This window comes from Cherax quadricarinatus, chromosome 50 (assembly GCF_038502225.1).
Source record: "Cherax quadricarinatus isolate ZL_2023a chromosome 50, ASM3850222v1, whole genome shotgun sequence".
Classification (NCBI taxonomy): domain Eukaryota; kingdom Metazoa; phylum Arthropoda; class Malacostraca; order Decapoda; family Parastacidae; genus Cherax; species Cherax quadricarinatus.
In genome coordinates, this window is record NC_091341.1 from 24564568 (window position 1) to 24584140 (window position 19573).

The window sequence follows — 19573 nt, forward strand, 5'->3', positions numbered from 1 at the left end:
ACTGCCCATGCTCACCTAAATTTGTGCTTAATTTCTTATGTTAACACCTGACCATGTTCCTCTTGTCTGCATATAAACTGTTACCACCAGTCATGATTTGTCAGAATTAATAAGCTACTGTGCAGGCATCAGTCTTAATGTAAAAGTTTCCAATTGTTGCTTGTGCATCCGTTACTACGATGAACTACTAATGCTATACTACTCCACAATGCCTAGTTATATGATAAAGACTAGAATTAAGTAGCAAAACACCAGGCAGACGGTGCAATATACTCCCTATGAAAAGTAGGGGTGACGTGAGTACACTAAGAGAAAATACATTAAGTGTCCGGGGCCCAAGACTGTTCAACAGCCTCCCACCATGCATAAGGGAAAGTACCAATAGACTCATGGCTGGATTCAAGAGGGAGCTGGACAATTACCTGAAGTAAGCACCCGATCAGCCGGGCTGTGGTTCGTACGTTGGACTACGTGTCGCCAATAGTAACAGCTTGGTTGATCAGGCCCTGATCCACAAGAAGGCCTGGTCAAGGACTGGGCCGCGGGGGCGTTGACCCCCGGAACACCCTCCAAGTAAGTAGTTTGTCCACAATGCTTTGTATATTTAGTGGCTTTCTTTTGAACATGCAATTTTATCAAATAAATTGTCAGTTTTATTGAGCCTGTAATCAAAATTAATTTTTCAATAATTGTAACGTATATTATTCTTATTACTATAATCAAGAAGCGCTAAACCTACAAGGAGCGTATATATACGCTTCTTAGAAATATATTTTGATTTGATTTTTGACGTACCTGGATGTTAGAAGACTGCTGTAAGGGTCTTGTCTCAGGAAAATGTTAATAACCTTACACAGGTAGGATTAGGCTTTTAAATGAACAGGCGGGATAACTCTTGGCTTGGACAAAAAAGATTCGCGTTTAGCAAGTCAGATTTACGTTCTGGGATGCTGATGCAGTTTCTCTTTATGACATAAGTACCCAAAATGTTGCACTCTTACACATGGTTCTAAGCACAATGGCAAGTGTCAGCAAGACCTGATAACATCCAATAATTCCCTTACGTTCCCTAAACCCCCAGCAAAAAGTTGTTTTAAGTAAAACAAAACGGGTTTTTCTCCGGCTGGAATGACACGCTATTTCCAATTTCTCATGATTCAGATTTTCTAATTACATTTCTAAATATAAACCAACCATTCGTCCATTCGATTAACATTATATACTAAGTTACTGTTTAGAAAACTATTACGAAAGGCACTAACAAAACAAGAAAGCGAGCAGCTTCCCGAAGCTGGACCGAGGCAAAGAACCTATAGGCGGAGACAAAGTGGCGACGCCTGGCATCAGATGTGGCTGGTGCGACCTGCCACTCCCACCTGAATCATAGGGAAAGAGGTGCTGGACCACTTACTGGTCACCTGCACTATAATATCAAGAACTTGTTATTGAAAGAGGTAACAAGTTACATTGATAAGGAGAGAGCAAGACTAGTTAACTGCTAGCAGAGTGTTGGAAAGCAAACCAAGGTAATGTAAATGCAGATCAGCAGCAGAAATCATAAGAGAAAAACAATTGTAGTTACCACATTAGTACAATTCTCAGTAGGCCTACAGTTAAGTCAGACGTCTTAGCAATAAGCCTACGCCTCTCACCCTATACAGTATCCCTACACTATTCAGATGGAGTCACTATGTACCGGCTCCTCCATAATATATACACACTGAGATAGGACGTCTTGCTTAAGCTGATATCGTCGGAGTAACATGATAAACATTCAACAGTGGCAAACATTTACGTTCTCAAACATCCAAGCACTGATAGCGTGATCCAAGTTGCTTTGTAAGGCTTTGTTTTGCTTGACGGGAATATGCAGAGTTGCCAACAATAAGTTTAACACCAGGGGTGAGTGAAGACCTCTTCACTAACCTCAACAGCCATAGATGCTTAGATGTAACTAGACAAGAGATATATAATGCCGACAAGATGGTGAATAAGAAAGACTTTGTGCAACACCTGGGGATCTTTAAGAAAAGTTTCGTCCACCTATAATACATAAATGGAAAAGGAGACGTACAATGTAACCAAAGAGGTGGAAGTAGTGGTGCTATGGAGGTGACACAAAAGAATGGGCAGGGCTTGCTAGGAGAAATGATCCGAAGCGATAATAGCGGATGCAATTACACTAGAAGTCACCTTGATGAGTATATATTGACGAATAAAATAAGTGCAACACTTGGGTATAGTGCCGAATGTTTCGCACAATTCAATAGGTTTCTTCAGTCAAACGAAAAAGTGGCTCCAGTATACAAGTCTCCGTCCTCGTGCCTCTGTTGTAGGGGGCACTGACCACCTTCATTCAAGGCCAGGAGAAAGGGGAGGACAGAACACGTTCAATCCAGGCGGGGGGAGATTAATACCTATCAAGGATGAGGGACTGAACACCTCTAAATTACCTCTCTATTTCTTCCAGTGTTAACAATGTAATACTTGTGTAGTATTACACAAGTTTTCCAGTGGGCAACGGTAAACAATATGATGTTCAATGAGGACAAATTCCAACTACTCCGTTACGGAAAACTGGAGGAGATAATAACTAGAACAGAGTATACTACTGACTCCGGCCATACAATAGAGCGGAAAAATAATGTAAGGGACCTGGGAGTAGTAATGTCTGAGGATCTCACTTTCAAGGATCACAACAGTGCCACGATCGCACGTGCAAAGAAAATGATAGGATGGATAATGAGAACTTTCAAAACGAGAGATGCCAAGCCCATGATGATCCTTTTCAAATCACTTGTTCTCTCTAGGCTGGAATACTGCTGTACATTAACATCTCCATTCAAAGCAGGTGAAATCGCAGATCTAGAGAGTGTACAGAGATCCTTTACTGCACGTATAAGTTCTGTCAAGCACCTTAACTACTGGGAACGCTTGGAAGCACTTGACTTGTACTCGTTGGAACGCAGGAGGGAGGGATATATCATAATCTACACTTGGAAAATCTTGGAAGGAATGGTCCCAAATCTGCACACAGAAATCACTCCCTACGAAAGTAAAAGACTGGGCAGGCGATGCAAAATGCCCCCAATAAAAAGTAGGGGCGCCATTGGTACACTAAGGGAAAACACCATAAGTGTCCGGGGCCCAAAACTGTTCAAGAGCCTCCCATCAAGCATTGGGGGAATTGCCAATAAACCCCTGGCTGCCTTCAAGAGAGAGCTGGACAGATACCTAAAGTCAGTGCCGGATCAGCCGGGCTGTGGCTCGTACGTTGGACTGCGTGCGGCCAGCAGTAACAGCCTAGTTGATCAGGCCCTGATCCATCGGGAGGCCTGGTCTTGGACCGGGCCGCGGGGGCGTTGATCCCCGGAATAACCTCCAGGTAACCTCCAGGATAGTAAATTTATAGTCCCTTGCTATGCTGGCGTCACGGGCTCCCTCAGCTAGCCCGTGACGTCAGCATAGCAAGGGAGAAATGACTATAAATTGTAATATCACGTATGTAATACTACAGAAATATTATAGTCAACAACTGTCTCCATTATTAAAATCATATCTGTATTCACCTATATGTGGTCGAATCACAGCTGGGGTCGAATCACAGCTCCTGGTGTGCTGGCGAAACTTACGCAATATAGATAAATACCCGACACATTTTAGGAGTCGCAACACTGATTAACAAGAGACCATCCTAGCCTAGTTTACTGTTTTATGACTTTTTAATAACATTTGAGGCAGATGACCAAGATAAAAAAAATATATTACCTGAACTTCAGTAAAACTTTTGATAAGAGTCCCACAGATGTGTCTGTTAGAGCAAGTGGCAGCACACTGTATTGGAGGCAAAGTTCGCTGATGGATCGAGGCATAGTTAACCAACAGTGAGCAGTTTGAATGAATGAAGTTAGATTGGGAACCAGCCACAAATGGCTTTCTTCAAGGATCTGCTTTGGGTGTTTCTCATGGTCTACTTTTAAATTTCCTAAGGGTCATTAAAGCAAAAAGTCAATTCGCCGACACAAAAATAGGTCAAATAATTAATTAGGTAGAGATCTGATACCATTGAACTTCAGAAAGATTTGAAAAAGTTAATGTCAAGGTCCGAAAAAGTGGAAGATGCAGTGCACTGTGAAAAAGTGTAGCCTCAATTTTGAGTGAAAACAACTCTCATACTTACAAGCTGGTAATTCAGAAAATATCATGCAGTATTTTAAAAGGGCCGGTATCATGCAGCCTTAACCCTTTACTGGGTAGGCCAATAAATATACTGGCCTGCATGGTAAAGGGTTAAAAGCTGGACCAGGAGCAGATATGCAACCCAACCCTCGTCAATCAATAATTGGGCGAGTACAACTCAGTAGGTGCAAGCTGAGTGAACTTATTAGGTACAGCCTGAATTCTTCATACATGGATTCAACAAGGTGCTGGAAACACTCCTCAGATTTTGGGCCATGTACGCAATTGCTATTGATTTGTTGGCTGCATATTCATGCTATGAATCTCCCGTTCCACCACATCCCAAAAATTATGCCAAATTTTAACCCTATCATCTGCATGTCACAGCAGAAACTGCAATTCAACAGACCGGGCGACTTTTTTTTTTTTTATCTTCAACTGTCCAGTTTTGGTGAGCCTGTGCCCACTGTAGTCTGTTTCTTGTTTCTAGCTAACAAGAGTAGAACCCAGTGTGGTTTCCTGCTGTTGTACTCCATCCTGTCAAGGTTCGACGTGTTATGTTCAGTAATGCTCTACTGCATGCCACTTTCGAAATGCCTTCTGGTCAGCCTGAATCAGTATGGTAATTCACCTGTGACTTCTCCGATTAACAACGAGTTTTCGTCCAAAAAACTGCCACTCGCTGGAGGTTTCTTTTTCGCTAGACTGGTGTGCGTGAAAATCCCAGATCAGCAGTTTCTGAGATACTTGAACCATCCCCGTCTGGCAACAGCATTCATTTCACAGTCACTTAGATCACATTTCTTCTCCCACTGTGATGTTTGGTCAGAACAACTGAACCTCATGATCATATCTGCATGCTTTTAGGAACTCTGCGACTGGCTGATTAGATATTTGCATTTGTACCCACATTCTGCTGAATCTGTCACTTCCTCAATTTTGATTGGCAAGTGCAATGCAACACTGCAGTTCTCTATCGCATGTTTAATCGCCCACCGAGTTATTTTTTTTTTTTTTTGCTGAGCAGGTAACACGTCTCTGACTTGCAGCCATAAACCCTTCCCAAACCACAGACTCAACTAAAGATATATCTTTGATAGTTTCGAGAGTTTCACTACCCTCGGAACCTGGCCAAGGGCCAGGCTCGTCTGGTGTTTGCCTGGTCAACCAGGCTGTTGGTGCTGGAGGCCCGCTGCCCCACATATCCATCACAGCCTAGTTGATCTGGCACCTGGTAAAGATACTTGTCCAGTTTCCTCTTGAAGGCTTTTATACTTGTTCCAGCCGTGTTTCTGATATCTTCTGGTAAGATGTTGAATAGTCTGGGGCCCCCCGGATACACCTAGGTAATCCAAGGACTGCTGTAGCTTTCTAGAGTAATCCCGGTAGATTATGAACTTTAAAATCAGGGATAGTTGTTGACTTTTGATGAACGGTTCTGATGAATTCTTTTGTGGAATAATCTTAGTCGATGACATTGATTAATAACCACTACAGGAAAATTATTGGTCCTGGTTCTTTTTCATCCTTATACACAGGGGAGCTACCAACACGAGACACAGGGCAGCTACGCGAATCACGGCATATAGAGCCGAGAAACATGTTAAGATAGTTCAGGTCAGGCTGAAGCTGATGTTAGATCAGCTTAAACCTTGCCAACTCCCTTCTTCATGTGCCTGGGCTTGATATACCATAATTCATGTAGCTACCCTAGGTATATTGTAACTACCCAGTTAATATAATTAGGTGTTTGCTCGCATTACTCCCTTTCCAGGCTTCTTTATTGATAGTCTGGCCAATCAGGCTGTTTGTGCTAGTGGCCCGCTAGTCCATATAGTATTATAGTTATGATCCGTCTGATCAGGAATTTGCGGGAGACTTGTCCTGGCTTGATATAAGGAAGGGACACTAATTCTTTATATCAAAAGCACTTCATAAGCATCAAGGGAACAGCCCTCCCCCCACCTTGAAGGGAGCAGTGTCTATTTAGGAAGCCCAATGAGGTAACATCACATTTATGAGAAATCCTGCGGGCTGCTGATGTCAGTGTTGGGTAATCGATGACTTGAGTCAGTTTTGATATAATTTTAAAACTATGCACAAAAGATAAAGCTTGTCAAGATAGGGTCACTAGTGTTGGTAAAATCTTAATAGTAAGTCGAGGGGCAACTGAACAAAAGACATAATTTCATGGTTGATGACACGCTCCTTGTTGTCTAGCAGTGTTGTATAATAAGAATCATTGTGCAGCCTATTCTCATTTCACTACATCTTCATGTTCTTAAGCTAATTCCAATGTCAATTTCCTAATGACTGTCGTGAACTTTCAGATAATGATTTGTTTATAACAGATTAGGTTATATAAACTTAAAAAAAAAAGCAAATTAAAAAAAAAAAGACATAACAGTCTGTGGAAACTCAACTGTATACACGCAGCACTTTAGTTCCTTGTCGAGTTCTGTCTTAAGATATTTTTACCACACTATTTTGATCTCATTTATTGATATCCATTTATACACTCCTCTTATTTTACACCTTACTAGCGTGAGTAAGTTCAGTAGTCTACCTTTACGGGAGAGATTCGTGACAATTGACAGTAATCTTTTAAATTTAGTAGAAAAAAAAAAGTCGGGTTAAGGTTCCTCTATTTAGACATCCAAGATTCTATAACTATTATAAAATTTTCATAGTACTCCGTAGTAAAAGAAAATAAAAATGACTCAAAATGAGATTCGTCCTGGACCTGAGTTCAAGAAGACATACAGGCCAGGAAAACCTCAAAAGCTGGAAATACTAAGTAGAAGATAATATGTAAAGCAGCTAAAACCCAACTTTGTATATAAAATTACGAGACTATGGACAACCAGTGTTCAGAAAATCCTTCTACGTTATTATTATATTTAGGAGGGAAGTGCTAAACCCGTAGGGGTTATACAGTGCCTGGAACACGGGAGGCAATCAGGTTCGATCCTAGGAAAAGGAGAGCAGATACCATTCCTATAAGCAAAAGCCCCCTCACCAGCTTCAGGAACCTCTTATCAGGGAAAGTTCCGTTTGCTCCATGGAGCTGAGTTCTTCAGGCTGAGGGACTGACCACCTCAATTTTTCTCCAAGGCTGACGGACTGATTACATTATCTTTATTTCACTACTACACCTGCTGCCTCTGTATTTGACTGAAGAAGCCTACTGTGTAGGTGAAACGTTTCAACAATAGATATCCAACTGTTGCACATGTGTCTTAATCATCAACTTCCCTTAGCACCATACCAACTTGTCGGTATTTTATACCATTATCAACATATACAGGGGAAGTGAGCAATTTTGCAGTAGGTTGCCAGACTTAAACACCTATTACATTGCCTTAGCAATGGTCTGGGTTACCAGATCATTGCTAAGGCAAATCTCTGTATATAAAACAATATATAAATAGAGCAGAGAATACCTAATGAAGCTGCAGAAGGATAGTGATTTCCTGTTAAAAATATTCATATTTTTTTATGTGATATGTCAATTTTTGTGCCGGCTGACTTATTAGCGTCACTAAGGGGTAAAGAATAAGATGCCATTTATACCTGTAAGTAACCTGTGGTCGCTTCCTGGAGTCACAGCTCCCACGATCCGGGCCCAAACCAAGTCTCCTGGTTTCTGGTCTATTGATATATGCCTATGTAAAAATAAAACTATACAAGGACCCCAATGGAAATGTCACATTATTGAGCTTCACTGAGTTACTATAGACTAAATTCTACATAATTTACTATTCAAAACTTTGTAAAAGCTTCAAATTTTGTACGAGACCTAAATAAAAGTTTTTTTTTATCAGAACCGCATCGCATACTCTAAACAAGGTTTCAACGATATAAATGTTTAGTATATAAAACTCGGAATTTCTGCTACTTATACTCTTTATATGATCAAGCCAAATTTTAAAGGTGAAGTTAAACCATTCAAAACAAAGTAGAGGTAAAATAAAATGAAATACGTTTATCATAACCTTGCTTGCGCTGCCTTTCAAGTAGTATACTGTTATCACGATGCCCCAGAGACTGTGTTAGTGTTCAGTGTAGCTCTGCGAAGTCGCTCCACTGCCCGAAGAACACTCCAAAAAATGATTCAAAAAATGGCCACCCGGGGATAACTCGAACAATATCACTACAGTGCTTCGCTTCATCAAAACCTACGTGTTACAATTTGCAAGTTAATGTCAAACATCAGAGCGTCTTTACCGCATTAAAATTATAATCTTTATACGGTCCTTTCTGAAAGAGTTAATTAAGATGAAGTTGTTACCTTCATTCTAAACTAGTTCTAACATTTGGCAGTAATATGACAAGTCATAAGACTGACTTGAAAAATCTTGAAAACTCATTCCGATATATTTTACCACATAATGCAACCAATCCTTGAGTGTACTGCTCGTGGCTCAACTGGTAGCGCCCTCAGCTCACAGTGAAGGTGCGGAGCTCCATCCACATTAAGTGGGTACCAGGGTGCTAGTCGACTAGTGTGGGACGCATCCTAGGAAAAATGACTGAAGGACCCCAATGGAAAGAGGATAGTCTTTGTTGGGTTATTAACCTATCTGTTAAAAAGAAAGCAAAAGGTTTGCTTTGAGACTGGTGTCTGACCAGAGGACAGCTACAAGTAAAGAATGTGAGACTTTAATCTCTTCCCCTGGACATGGACAAGCAGGGAGAAATCTAAAACAATGTCACGCATAAAACTGTACACTCAACACAGCCACACAAGCATATGGAAACATTTCCAGTAGTGATGCAGTTGAATGAGCTAGAATGACCCAGTGGTTTCCAGCCCTGATGTCGCAAAGCAATTTTCCTGGAGTTGTGAAGCCGCCATCACTGGATGTAAAAAAAATAATTTAAGGTTCAGTTATATAGCTACTATGCAACTAATATCACGTTTGAATACTGCCTTCTTAAACTGCATAGTTTCCCGAGCAACGGTAAATGCAGCTGCCATACTATCGTAGTTTTAATAAAAAACTGATCTTGAATAATGTTTTCTCAATCATGTAGGCAATAACTTTGGTAAAACTGTGTCTGTCGTAGATAAAAAAAAAAACTGTAGACCCACTAATGTATATACAATACCCTACCGGAGACTAAACACAAAGGTTTAAACGTAAATGATAAAACTGGTTCATGTTAATCAAGAGGCGGGCCCAAGAGCTAGAGCTCACCTTCCCCAAACTTATAATTGCCATAAAGCACCCACGGGTTCAGAGAGCATTGTGTCTTATTAGACTTGTGTTATGGCCCAGGCAGTGCTCACAACCTTGACCTCTCAACGACCCGTGTTGGGAGATCAACGGACTACATTATACGTCAAGATAATAATTCTAAACAAGCTATAAACAACCACTCTTAAAGCAAGACTCACAAAATACAAGTACAACGTATCTTCCACAAACACCCTTCTTATGGTATGTTCTATCTCTTTCAGTTTTCATTTCCTCTATTAACACGTTAGTTCAGAATATAAACATTGCGGGTGATTCCTCTGGAGTTGAAAAGAAAGCATTCAGTATCTAAAATAAAGAAGAGGTATTGTGTCTCTGATTTTCAGAGTTTTTATGTTTAAATCATGGTAATCAATAAACTTGTATTACCCAAAATCTTACTAATTATTCTCCTATGAAAAGGCTTATAGCTGACTATAATAAATAATACAATATTCTGAACGCTAAATCACGTATAGGATAGTGAACTATACCATTTTTCAGTTGTCAAGACTGGCTACACCATGTTAAAAGTTTGACGCCAATAAGAGGCGGCTCTCAATTTATTGCATGGAAACCAAAATCGGGAAGAGTGTATGTAACTTTGCCCAAAGGACATCTGTACATGCCAGTAAGTGCGTTTAAGTTCACCAGCGTTAATTTTTAACCCGACCAGAAAAGTAGGGGTGTTCCAATGTATCTGGAGTTTACCTGGAGAGAGTTCCGGGGGTCAACGCCCCCGCGGCCCGGTCTGTGATCAGGCCTCCTGGTGGATCAGAGCCTGATCAACCAGGCTGTTACTGCTGGCTGCACGCAAACCAACGTACGAGCCACAGCCCGGCTGGTCAGGAACCGACTTTAGGTGCTTGTCCAGTGCCAGCTTGAAGACTGCCAGGGGTTTGTTGGTAATCCCCCTTATGTATGCTGGGAGGCAGTTGAACAGTCTCGGGCCCCTGACACTTATTGTATGGTCTCTTAACGTGCTAGTGACACCCCTGCTTTTCATTGGGGGGATGTTGCATCGTATATCGGTATTGGTGGTACCGATTAATTTTGATGGTATCAGTATCGACCTGAAACTGAGTATAGGTATCTGTATCGGTGGGTTTCGGATAATTTTGACTGTATCGGTATCAGTATCGGTGGGTATTAATTTTGAAGGTATCAGTACTGGCAAAATTTCGGTGTCGTCCCATTCCTACAGAGAAAACGTTCTCAAATTATAAACGGAAGTAATTAATGAGTGTTTAGGGATAAAGGGTAGAAATATTCATCCAGCGCCATTATGCTAGCGTACATTACACGGTAAATTAGACTTAGGAACATGAATGGTACCACACACAACATTCGTTAACATTAAAAGTGAACAGATAACATCGTTTGTTATAGAAAATAAATATAAGAGGAAGTGTTTTTATTTTTTTACATTAAACATGATATTTCACAGTTCGTCCATGTTATATATACAAGCAAGGTAAGGATGAGTTTGCACAACGAGCTCCCATGCACTCAGTATATGCTATCGACCATGCCAACCATTTTTTTTTCTTTTTCAGATACATACATTATGTCGCATCACAGTTCGCACTGCAACTACTCTGCTGGAGCTGGTGTTAAATCTATTGTTCGTGATAAAAGTCGGCCACTGACAAATATCCATCCATTACTTTCAGAATCCAAGAGCACGGTTTTTTTTTTTTTTTTTTTTTTTTTTTTTTTTGAGATTTTGCCACCGAAGTGGCACATCAACTGCTGAACTTGGAAATAAACGAAGGCATTGTCATATTGTAATGCCGCTGCTGTTGGCGTCAGAGTGGGAACCTGCACAAAAGAGGTACTTGTAGACTTATAAAGTTACCAATAAAGTAGTACATGGTATCCTTCGCGTGCTGCTTATACCATTGTACACCAACGCAATTGCAACTTGTATATCTACTACCAATTCAGTCAGGCACCTATATATTTGTTATATGTGTGACTCTGATGGGCAAGTGTTATACCCCTTCCAAAAAATTTGTTATTACACACTTTTTAAATTGCACCAAAATGGTTGGGCCACTTCCCTTTTATATCCTACCTCATTCCCCCACCCCTCCCTTTTCCCATATTTCTATCCTTACCCATCCTTCTTCCTTACCCTTCTCACCAAAGCTCTAGTCGTAAGTTAAGTCTCCATCTGAGGGGACATGAGCCGTGGTTGCTACTCGGCAATAGACTTCTACTTCCTCCTTTACGCAAGTATTACTCTTCCTTCGGCTTCGTCAGGGCGACCACATTGTCAAACGGTCGCGTGATGTGTCACAGCCACAAACTGCATGCACGAATGAAAGATGCATGTCTCTGGACCAAAGCACTCTGCAGCCAACGACTGTTCCAAATTTTCCAAATGTTGTTGGATATTTTTGCCTGATTTCAGGAACATGTAGAAGAAACAGTCAGTATGAAAGCAAAGCAATGTGGCACAAGTGGAAGCAGATTTTACTACTGTTCTCACGATTAACAAATGAGTATCACCTTCTGCATGTCTTGCAAACACTTCCTTGAATCCCTTCACCCCGCATGATACTGAACCCGTTTATACTGCTGGCCAAGAAGTGTTTCTTTATTTTGATGAGCATAACTCTTCCGCCTTCCCTCAAAAAGTTCACTTGGAGACTGGTTTACCTCTTGTTTGACGTTTTACATACATTTCGACGACGTTTCGGTCCAACTTGGACCATTTAGTCACACTAACGAAAGGGAGAGGAGGGAGTATCTATACGCCAGGAGGAGGTGGAAGAAGCAGCAGCAGTAGAATTAAGAGCAGAAGCAGCAGTAGTAGTAGTAGTAATAGTAGTAATAGTAGTAGTAATAGTAGTAATAGTAATAGTAGTAGTAATAGTAGTAGTAGTAATAGTAGTAATAGTAGTAATAGTAGTAGTAGTAATAGTAGTAGTAATAGTAGTAGTAACAGTAGTAGTAATAGTAGTAGTAATAGTAGTAACAGTAGTAGTAATAGTAGTAGTAATAGTAGTAGTAGTAGTAATAGTAGTAGTAATAGTACTAGTAGTAATAGTACTAGTAGTAATAGTAGTAATAGTAGTAGTAATAGTAGTAGTAGTAATAGTAGTAGTAGTAATAGTAGTAGTAGTAGTAGTAGTAGTAGTAGTAATAGTAGTAGTAATAGTAGTAGTAATAGTAGTAGTAATAGTAGAAATAGTAGTAGAAAGTAATAGTAGTAGTGATGGAGGTGGTAGTGGAGGTAAAAGGTAGTAGTGGTGGTAGAAGGTAGTAGTGGTGAAGCCAAAAAAAAAATACTAAGAAAGAGGAGCACTGCAAGGGAGCTAGGGGCCCACAGAGGGTAGGAGCAAGAACACACAGGGGGGAAATAATGAAGGAACAGATACCCAAGGCAGAAAAAAGACAACCCAAAGGAGAAAGAGGAAAGAGAAAAGGGGGAAAAGAGAGAAGAAAAAGGAATCAGGTAAAGTCACGGGTGCTCTGAAGTTTGGAGCATTTTACATGTAGTGGGAAAGGAAGGCATCTACAGAGACGAAGCCAGGAGAAAGATTCATACAAGGAAAATTGTGTATATGGCAGGATTCAACTAGACAGCGACTGCAAAGTTGGAAGTTGGGTAGACAGTTTTAGCAGAAGACCAGTCAATAGGATGACTGTGATCTCTGACGTGACAGAAAAGAGCATTGATTGTGTGGGCAAGCCTAACACTACTTTTGTGCTCCCTAAGTCTGTCAGAAAGAGATAGGCCAGTTTTTCCAAAGTATTGTGGCCCCGGACGCAGCCCCTACCAGAGGTGGTCCTGGACGAAGCCCCCCACCAGAGGTTTTCCTGGACGCAGCCCCCACCAGAGGTGGACCCCGGACGAAGTCCCTACCAGAGGTGGCACCGGACGCAGCCCCCCCCCCTACCAGAGGTGGCACCGGACGCAGCCCCCCCCACCAGAGGTGGCACCGGACGCAGCCCCCCACCAGAGGTTTTCCTGGACGCAGCCCCCACCAGAGGTGGACCCCCGACGAAGCCCCTACCAGAGGTGGCACCGGACGCAGCCCCCCACTAGAGGTGGCACCGGACGCAGCCCCCCACTAGAGGTGGTCCTAGAATCAGCCCCCACCAGAGGTGGGGGCAAGCTAGTTTCCTTGCCGTATTCCATCAGACGATCAGCCTGTGACATACGTAGGGTTCAGCGGCTACAACACTCGGCTCCAATCCACAACTTGGGTACAGCTTTCCTCACAGATCCTTCTAAAGCACCCGCCGTGACTTATCCCGATATATGCTGCAAGCGAGGCAAATATGGCAGAGAGGATACAAAGCGAACATCACACTGGAGTATTATGTCCCCGGGCGTCTGAGAGCACCCTTAGTGTGGCCCCTGACGACAGGACTGGGAGTCAGGTGCTCACCTGCGTATAGGAGAGGCAGCACTGTTCAACCACTAGTACCGCGTCATTTATTCGTGCAACTCTCAATGTTTGTGCATACACACAACACCAGGATACACGATACACGACGTTGCTAGGCTGATACTACTGTGGCAGTGAGTGAGCACACCCTTACACTTCCCTGGCTACACCCACACTGACTGCCCGCCCGCCCGCCCTCCCCGACCTTCACACCACACACACACACACACAAACGCGCACTCCATACACATACACACGCGCACACACACACACACACACACGTGTGTTATGTACGTACTCTGTGTATACGGAAGTCCACCCGCAATTCTTGGTCCAGCCTTTTTGCCTATATTAATAATAATAATAAATAATTTTATTATGACATGATACATAGTTGTACAAAAGAATATAACAGTTATTACATTCAGTCCATAAATCTTCATCCTGTCGGAATTTTTCAACATTAAAAAATGTCCAGGATTTTGCCCTGCTTGTTTCATGTTTATTTGACTTAAAAGATTTATAAATAAAATTAATTTATTTCAATGCAATTTGAAAATTATTTACCTAGTTATTTAAAAGTCACGTACGTGACGTTAAGGATACTACGTTTATGTTTAGAGGCTTTTCGATCTTTCCCAGCCGAGAGCCTGTATACGGACGCAAACATTTCTTTGCAATATCGGCGCGATGCTCAATGCCGTCGTCATTTTGTTTGCTTCCATGATCTACACTCTTATGTACAGAAAAATAAAAAATGTCAATAAGATTCATTTATTTAGTCGTCGACCCTGTTCATGACGGCCCTCCAATCTCTGCGTTCGAAACAAACAATACCACGGGCGGGGATAGAACCTGCGATCAGAGAGTCTCAAAACTCCAGACCGTCGCGTTAGCTACTGGACCAGCTGGTCCAGTGGCTAACGCGACGGTCTGGAGTTTTGAGACTGATCGCGGGTTCTATCCCCGCCCGTGGTATGGTTTGTTTGCAATCGTGTCATTACGATTTCGTGAGTCATGTTCTGCGTTCGAACTCTGGCAACGTCTCTAATTTACCTTCCCCTCTATCTCGTAATACCTTTCCCCTCCCTCTTGAGAACTTCACTTTGACCTCCTCGCCGAAAGTCCCACCTTATATGCAGATGGTTTTCCCCCCTTCATCCTTGGGAGATTCCTACTCTTCAGGCTTGTTTTTTCACTCGTTCCCTAACACTCAATCACATTCTCTAGCCCGTGATGTGTATACCGACGGTTCCATATCCCCAGATGGAACAGGGTTCGAGGCTGTTGTCCAGCATTTTCACAGCAGGTATATGCAATACTCACAGAGATCACATACAATAAGATTATAACCATCTTTTAACTTATTACTTCACATTCCCATAACACGTAATAAGTTTTCCAGAAATTGGACTCCCCACATGTTTTTATACTTAGTATACAACAATTATTACGTAGCATTTTTAGCAAGCATAAAGAAGTCGCTTTTCCTGGGTACTTGAACACATACTCAGGGAGGTTGTTAGGTAAGACACATATGCAACAGTTAGGTATCTTTATTATGAAACGTTTCGCCTACACAGTAGGCTTCTTCAGTCGAGTACAGAAAAGTTGATAGAAGCAGAAGATACTTGAAGACGATGTAATCAGTCCATCACCCTTAAAGTTTTGAGGTGGTCAGTCCCTCAGTCTGGAGAAGAGCATTGTTCCATAGTATGAAACAATATGGAGATGAAGTGACAGGGTGGAGCCTTATATATTGCCAAGAGGTGAGACGTAGGTCACTAGAAGAGGTAAGAACTCAGATGTTGAGAGGTCAGGTCCCTCTCAAATCCAACTTCCACTAGTGAGAGCGGCTGGATTTGAGAGGGACCTGACCTCTCAACATCTGAGTTCTTACCTCTTCTAGTGACCTACGTCTCACCTCTTGGCAATATATAAGGCTCCATCCTGTCACTTCATCTCCATATTGTTTCATACTATGGAACAATGCTCTTCTCCAGACTGAGGGACTGACCACCTCAAAACTTTAAGGGTGATGGACTGATTACATCGTCTTCAAGTATCTTCTGCTTCTATCAACTTTTCTGTACTCGACTGAAGAAGCCTACTGTGTAGGCGAAACGTTTCATAATAAAGATACCTAACTGTTGCATATGTGTCTTACCTAACAACACACACATACTCAGGGCACTGAACACAGACGCAGCCGCTCGCTCCGTTATTCACGACCTACTAATCTCCCACAGGGGTATTTCCAGTATTTTAAAGTACAACTTCTAACTTCTAAGCTGCTGGCAACAACGTTGGTCCAAGTTATAGTACAGCAATTTTTTTTTTCCACCAAACAGCAAATAGGTTCGTGGCCATCTTTCCATCCCAACCAGGTGTGGGGAAACAGCACTTGCATGATTACAAATAAAACTTCACTCTCACATGGATACCACAGACACTCAGCACCTCGCTGTAACCCTTCCAGGCTGAGGTACAGACTCGCCACATCTTTACATACTGTCCCATCTATAGATATCACAACGCCCTGACACATTCACTCTGACCTCGCCGTAAGCCCCGCCTTCAAGGCAGATTCACTCTTTGGCTTTTTAACCTATTGCACTAACTCTGACATTACTCTTGCACTTGAACACACCCTCAACTCTCCTACCTTTACACATCACACAGCAGCACTGAATGACCCTTACGTATTTAGCTTTTATTTGATAAGATAAGAATACCCCCATTAAAAACTCGCTCTATCCAATTTGCTCCGTCTACATGGATTGCACTCCAAATTAGAAGTGAGATGGATTTACTGTGCAACACCGATCCCGGCATCCTGACGCAGGTGACTTGAATTAAAGCTGGAAATACAGTATATATAATCTGAACGACGTGACTGCCCTATCAGGACCATTATATTACGATTGGGAAAGCATGCATTACAGTACGGCTAATGTCTCATACTACGCGGGTCTAAATCACAACATTTCAAGTTAGTGACATGTTCAAACACTTTTTACATCATGGATCGTAAAGGTGAGAAACTCTACGGCCTAGCCTGAGACCTGACTTCACTAATGACTACCTCATCAACCAGACTGTTGCTATCAACGGTTAGCTCGCCTAACAGTAAATGGCAATAAAAGGGAGAAAACCGCGATATGAACTGAAAATGAGGCACTTTAACAATTTTAGCACTTATATTCATGAGGAAGCACTACACACACACAGGGGTTAGACAGTGCTAAATTGTAAAACTACATAGTAGGTATTACTCACCACGCAACTATTAGCACATACTGCCTCTCTCCAAATCTGTAAAAAATACACATCTTATTATAACTATTTACCTCTGGAAAAGGTTATGGTAATGTGAAATAGGGCTTGATGGCCAAAAGATACAATACCAACTCTGTGACATACATGTACCTGTGTCAGGGTTCTTGAGTTCATTTACTCTTCATGACTTAGGATAATTATGCAACGGGAGATTCAATAACGATGCCTTATTCTTATATTTATTAATAAAGTACTAATAATTCCATATTAGTGGGGTAACACTTACTGCAGTACAGAGCGACGATAACTACACCATATTCCATCTCATCCTACCAGTTACCCACTAATTATACCAGAAGTAGAGTTTGAAGCCTTGTCATATTTGCAATACATTCTGAAGCCTTGTTATATCTGCCATACAATCTGAAGCTTTGTTATATTTGACATACAATTTGAAGCCTTGTTATATCTTACAATGCTCAATATGTTGTGAGGTTTGGGGTTCGGAATCGCGTGGTGCGGTGATGTGATACACAACTGCTTTGGCTCTGAGTTTAATGATAAAGTCTGCCGTCTGTCGCCGTATCCTACATATATCTGTTCACCCAGGCGCCTACATCTTAACTCAGCTATACCCTGTGGACAAGCAAGGAGTGAGCGAGCCTGGCTTTTGAATTGGGACTCAGGGTCAGTGACCCTACATTCCTAAGCCCTGGGATAGTATAGGCTATCATGATAGCTTGCATCACACTACGCGCAGGACCTCCTTGTTAAGCAGGCAGGTAATACATTTTAGGAAGACACGTGAGGAAATATTAGGACATATTAGAAAACGTTTCCATTCGAGGATCTTGATCGGTTACGAAGACTATTAGCTTTGAGTAGAAGAGACATATATCCTCTGTCTCTTACCTCTACCACTCCTACCTCATTTGCCACGTCCCTGGGTCCTCCTCTCCTTCCCCCTTCCTGTTATGTCTCCTGACAAACCTTACCAAACCAAACCATCCTTCCTGTTTGTTTCGGTCCAAGTCGAATCGAAACGCCGTTGTAAGTTCCTCCCTCTCTTATGAGCGGGTTATTTGTGTAATGTATCCTGTCTCATACAACCGATCAAGATCCTAGCACCGAAACGTTTTCTAATAAACATGTCCTAGTGTGTGCTCACGCGTCTTTCTTAACCAATTTGTCGGTATCTATTACCAAGGTTTATACCAATCTAATGCAATATTAAGGGACTGGCAGACGCTACAGAGATGGATATCAAGCAGCGATTCTATACAACACAAAGAATGTTGTACAGCATGAAAACATGTATCATACTATCACAAACATACCTCCAAATAGTCAATATTTATAACTGCTCTTTTACAACCCACAAAAACAATTAAGATGGAGAGGAAGGAAGGGAGTACGAGTCAAGAGGTTAAGCATCAATGAAGGAGAATGATGGGAGTTGATAGTAAGCCAAAGATGAAGGCAGAATGTGGAAGTATGAAAAATATAGAAGTGATAATGATAGTATGAGAAGGGAGAATGAAGGGAAGGGGAAAAGTGGATGATGGGGATGAGGGGAAAGGTGAATGACAGGGAGGGGAAAGGTGAATGAGGGGGAGGGGAATGGAGGATGAGGGGAGGGGAGGGGAATAAAGGATGAGAGGGGGGAATAGAAGATGAGAGGGGAGGGGAAAATGATGAGATAGGAACTGGGAGGGGAAAGGAGTGGGAAGAGGGGAAAGGAGTGGGAAGAGGGCAAAAGAATGGGAAGAGAGGAAATGAGTAGGAAGAGAGGAAATGAGTGGAAAGAGAGGAAATGAGTGGGAAGAGAGGAAATGAGTGGGAAGAGAGAAAAATTATGGGAGGGGGAGTGCGAGTAAGCAAAGATATGAATAAGCACAGAGTGCAGGGAGGGTGGGAGTGAGTTAATGAGGGAGGCGAGAGTGGTGGAGGAGGGATTTCCAAGACTCGACAAATGGTATCCACTTCCCGGCATCAAGTGTGGACAAAGGTGGCGCCTATCTCACTCTCAAGGGTTGACAAGCGTTTCTTATGGTCTTATGTTCACTCTTGCAAGTCTCCAGCCAGTGTATAGCATGTTGCTCCTCAAGCCCTGAAAACATGTACACTACTCATTACACTAAATATCCCTCCATCTCTTACTGTCTTCTCATACTGAAGGTACGAGTTTTTCCCTCGTCTCCAAGAGAACATTTTACACACGAGAACGCCATTTACTCAAAAATTCATAATTCGAGGAAACATACTCTGGGGAAAATTAAATACAAATAAGGCACTACCATTATTTATTACACTAATAATAAATGTATAGAGAATCAGAATTATTGGTAAAGTACCATTAAAACATGCTAACTGGGAGGGAATAACTAAACACTACATGCTCGAGAGTTATTGTAAGTAGTAGTTTACACTATAACTGACGGACTACAATTCACAACCTTTGATATACGTTTG

General features: G+C 41.9%; 1 protein-coding gene across 6 annotated transcripts in view; it reads right to left on the bottom strand.

Annotated features, from left to right (window-relative positions):
• LOC128695392 (nuclear factor of activated T-cells 5-like) overlaps positions 1–19573 on the bottom strand; it is a 122709-nt gene that overhangs the window by 82904 nt on the left and 20232 nt on the right. For 3 of the 6 annotated variants that reach the window (XM_070095546.1, XM_070095545.1, XM_070095542.1), the window contains exon 1: positions 13823–14000. The exons of 1 other annotated variant lie outside the window; for it this stretch is intronic. The gene's annotated coding sequence lies outside the window, so the exon portion shown is untranslated. Of the gene's footprint in view, positions 1–13822; positions 14001–17101; positions 17138–19573 lie in introns of those variants that run through there. 2 more of the 6 variants (XM_070095543.1, XM_070095547.1) reach the window with 1 other exon arrangement.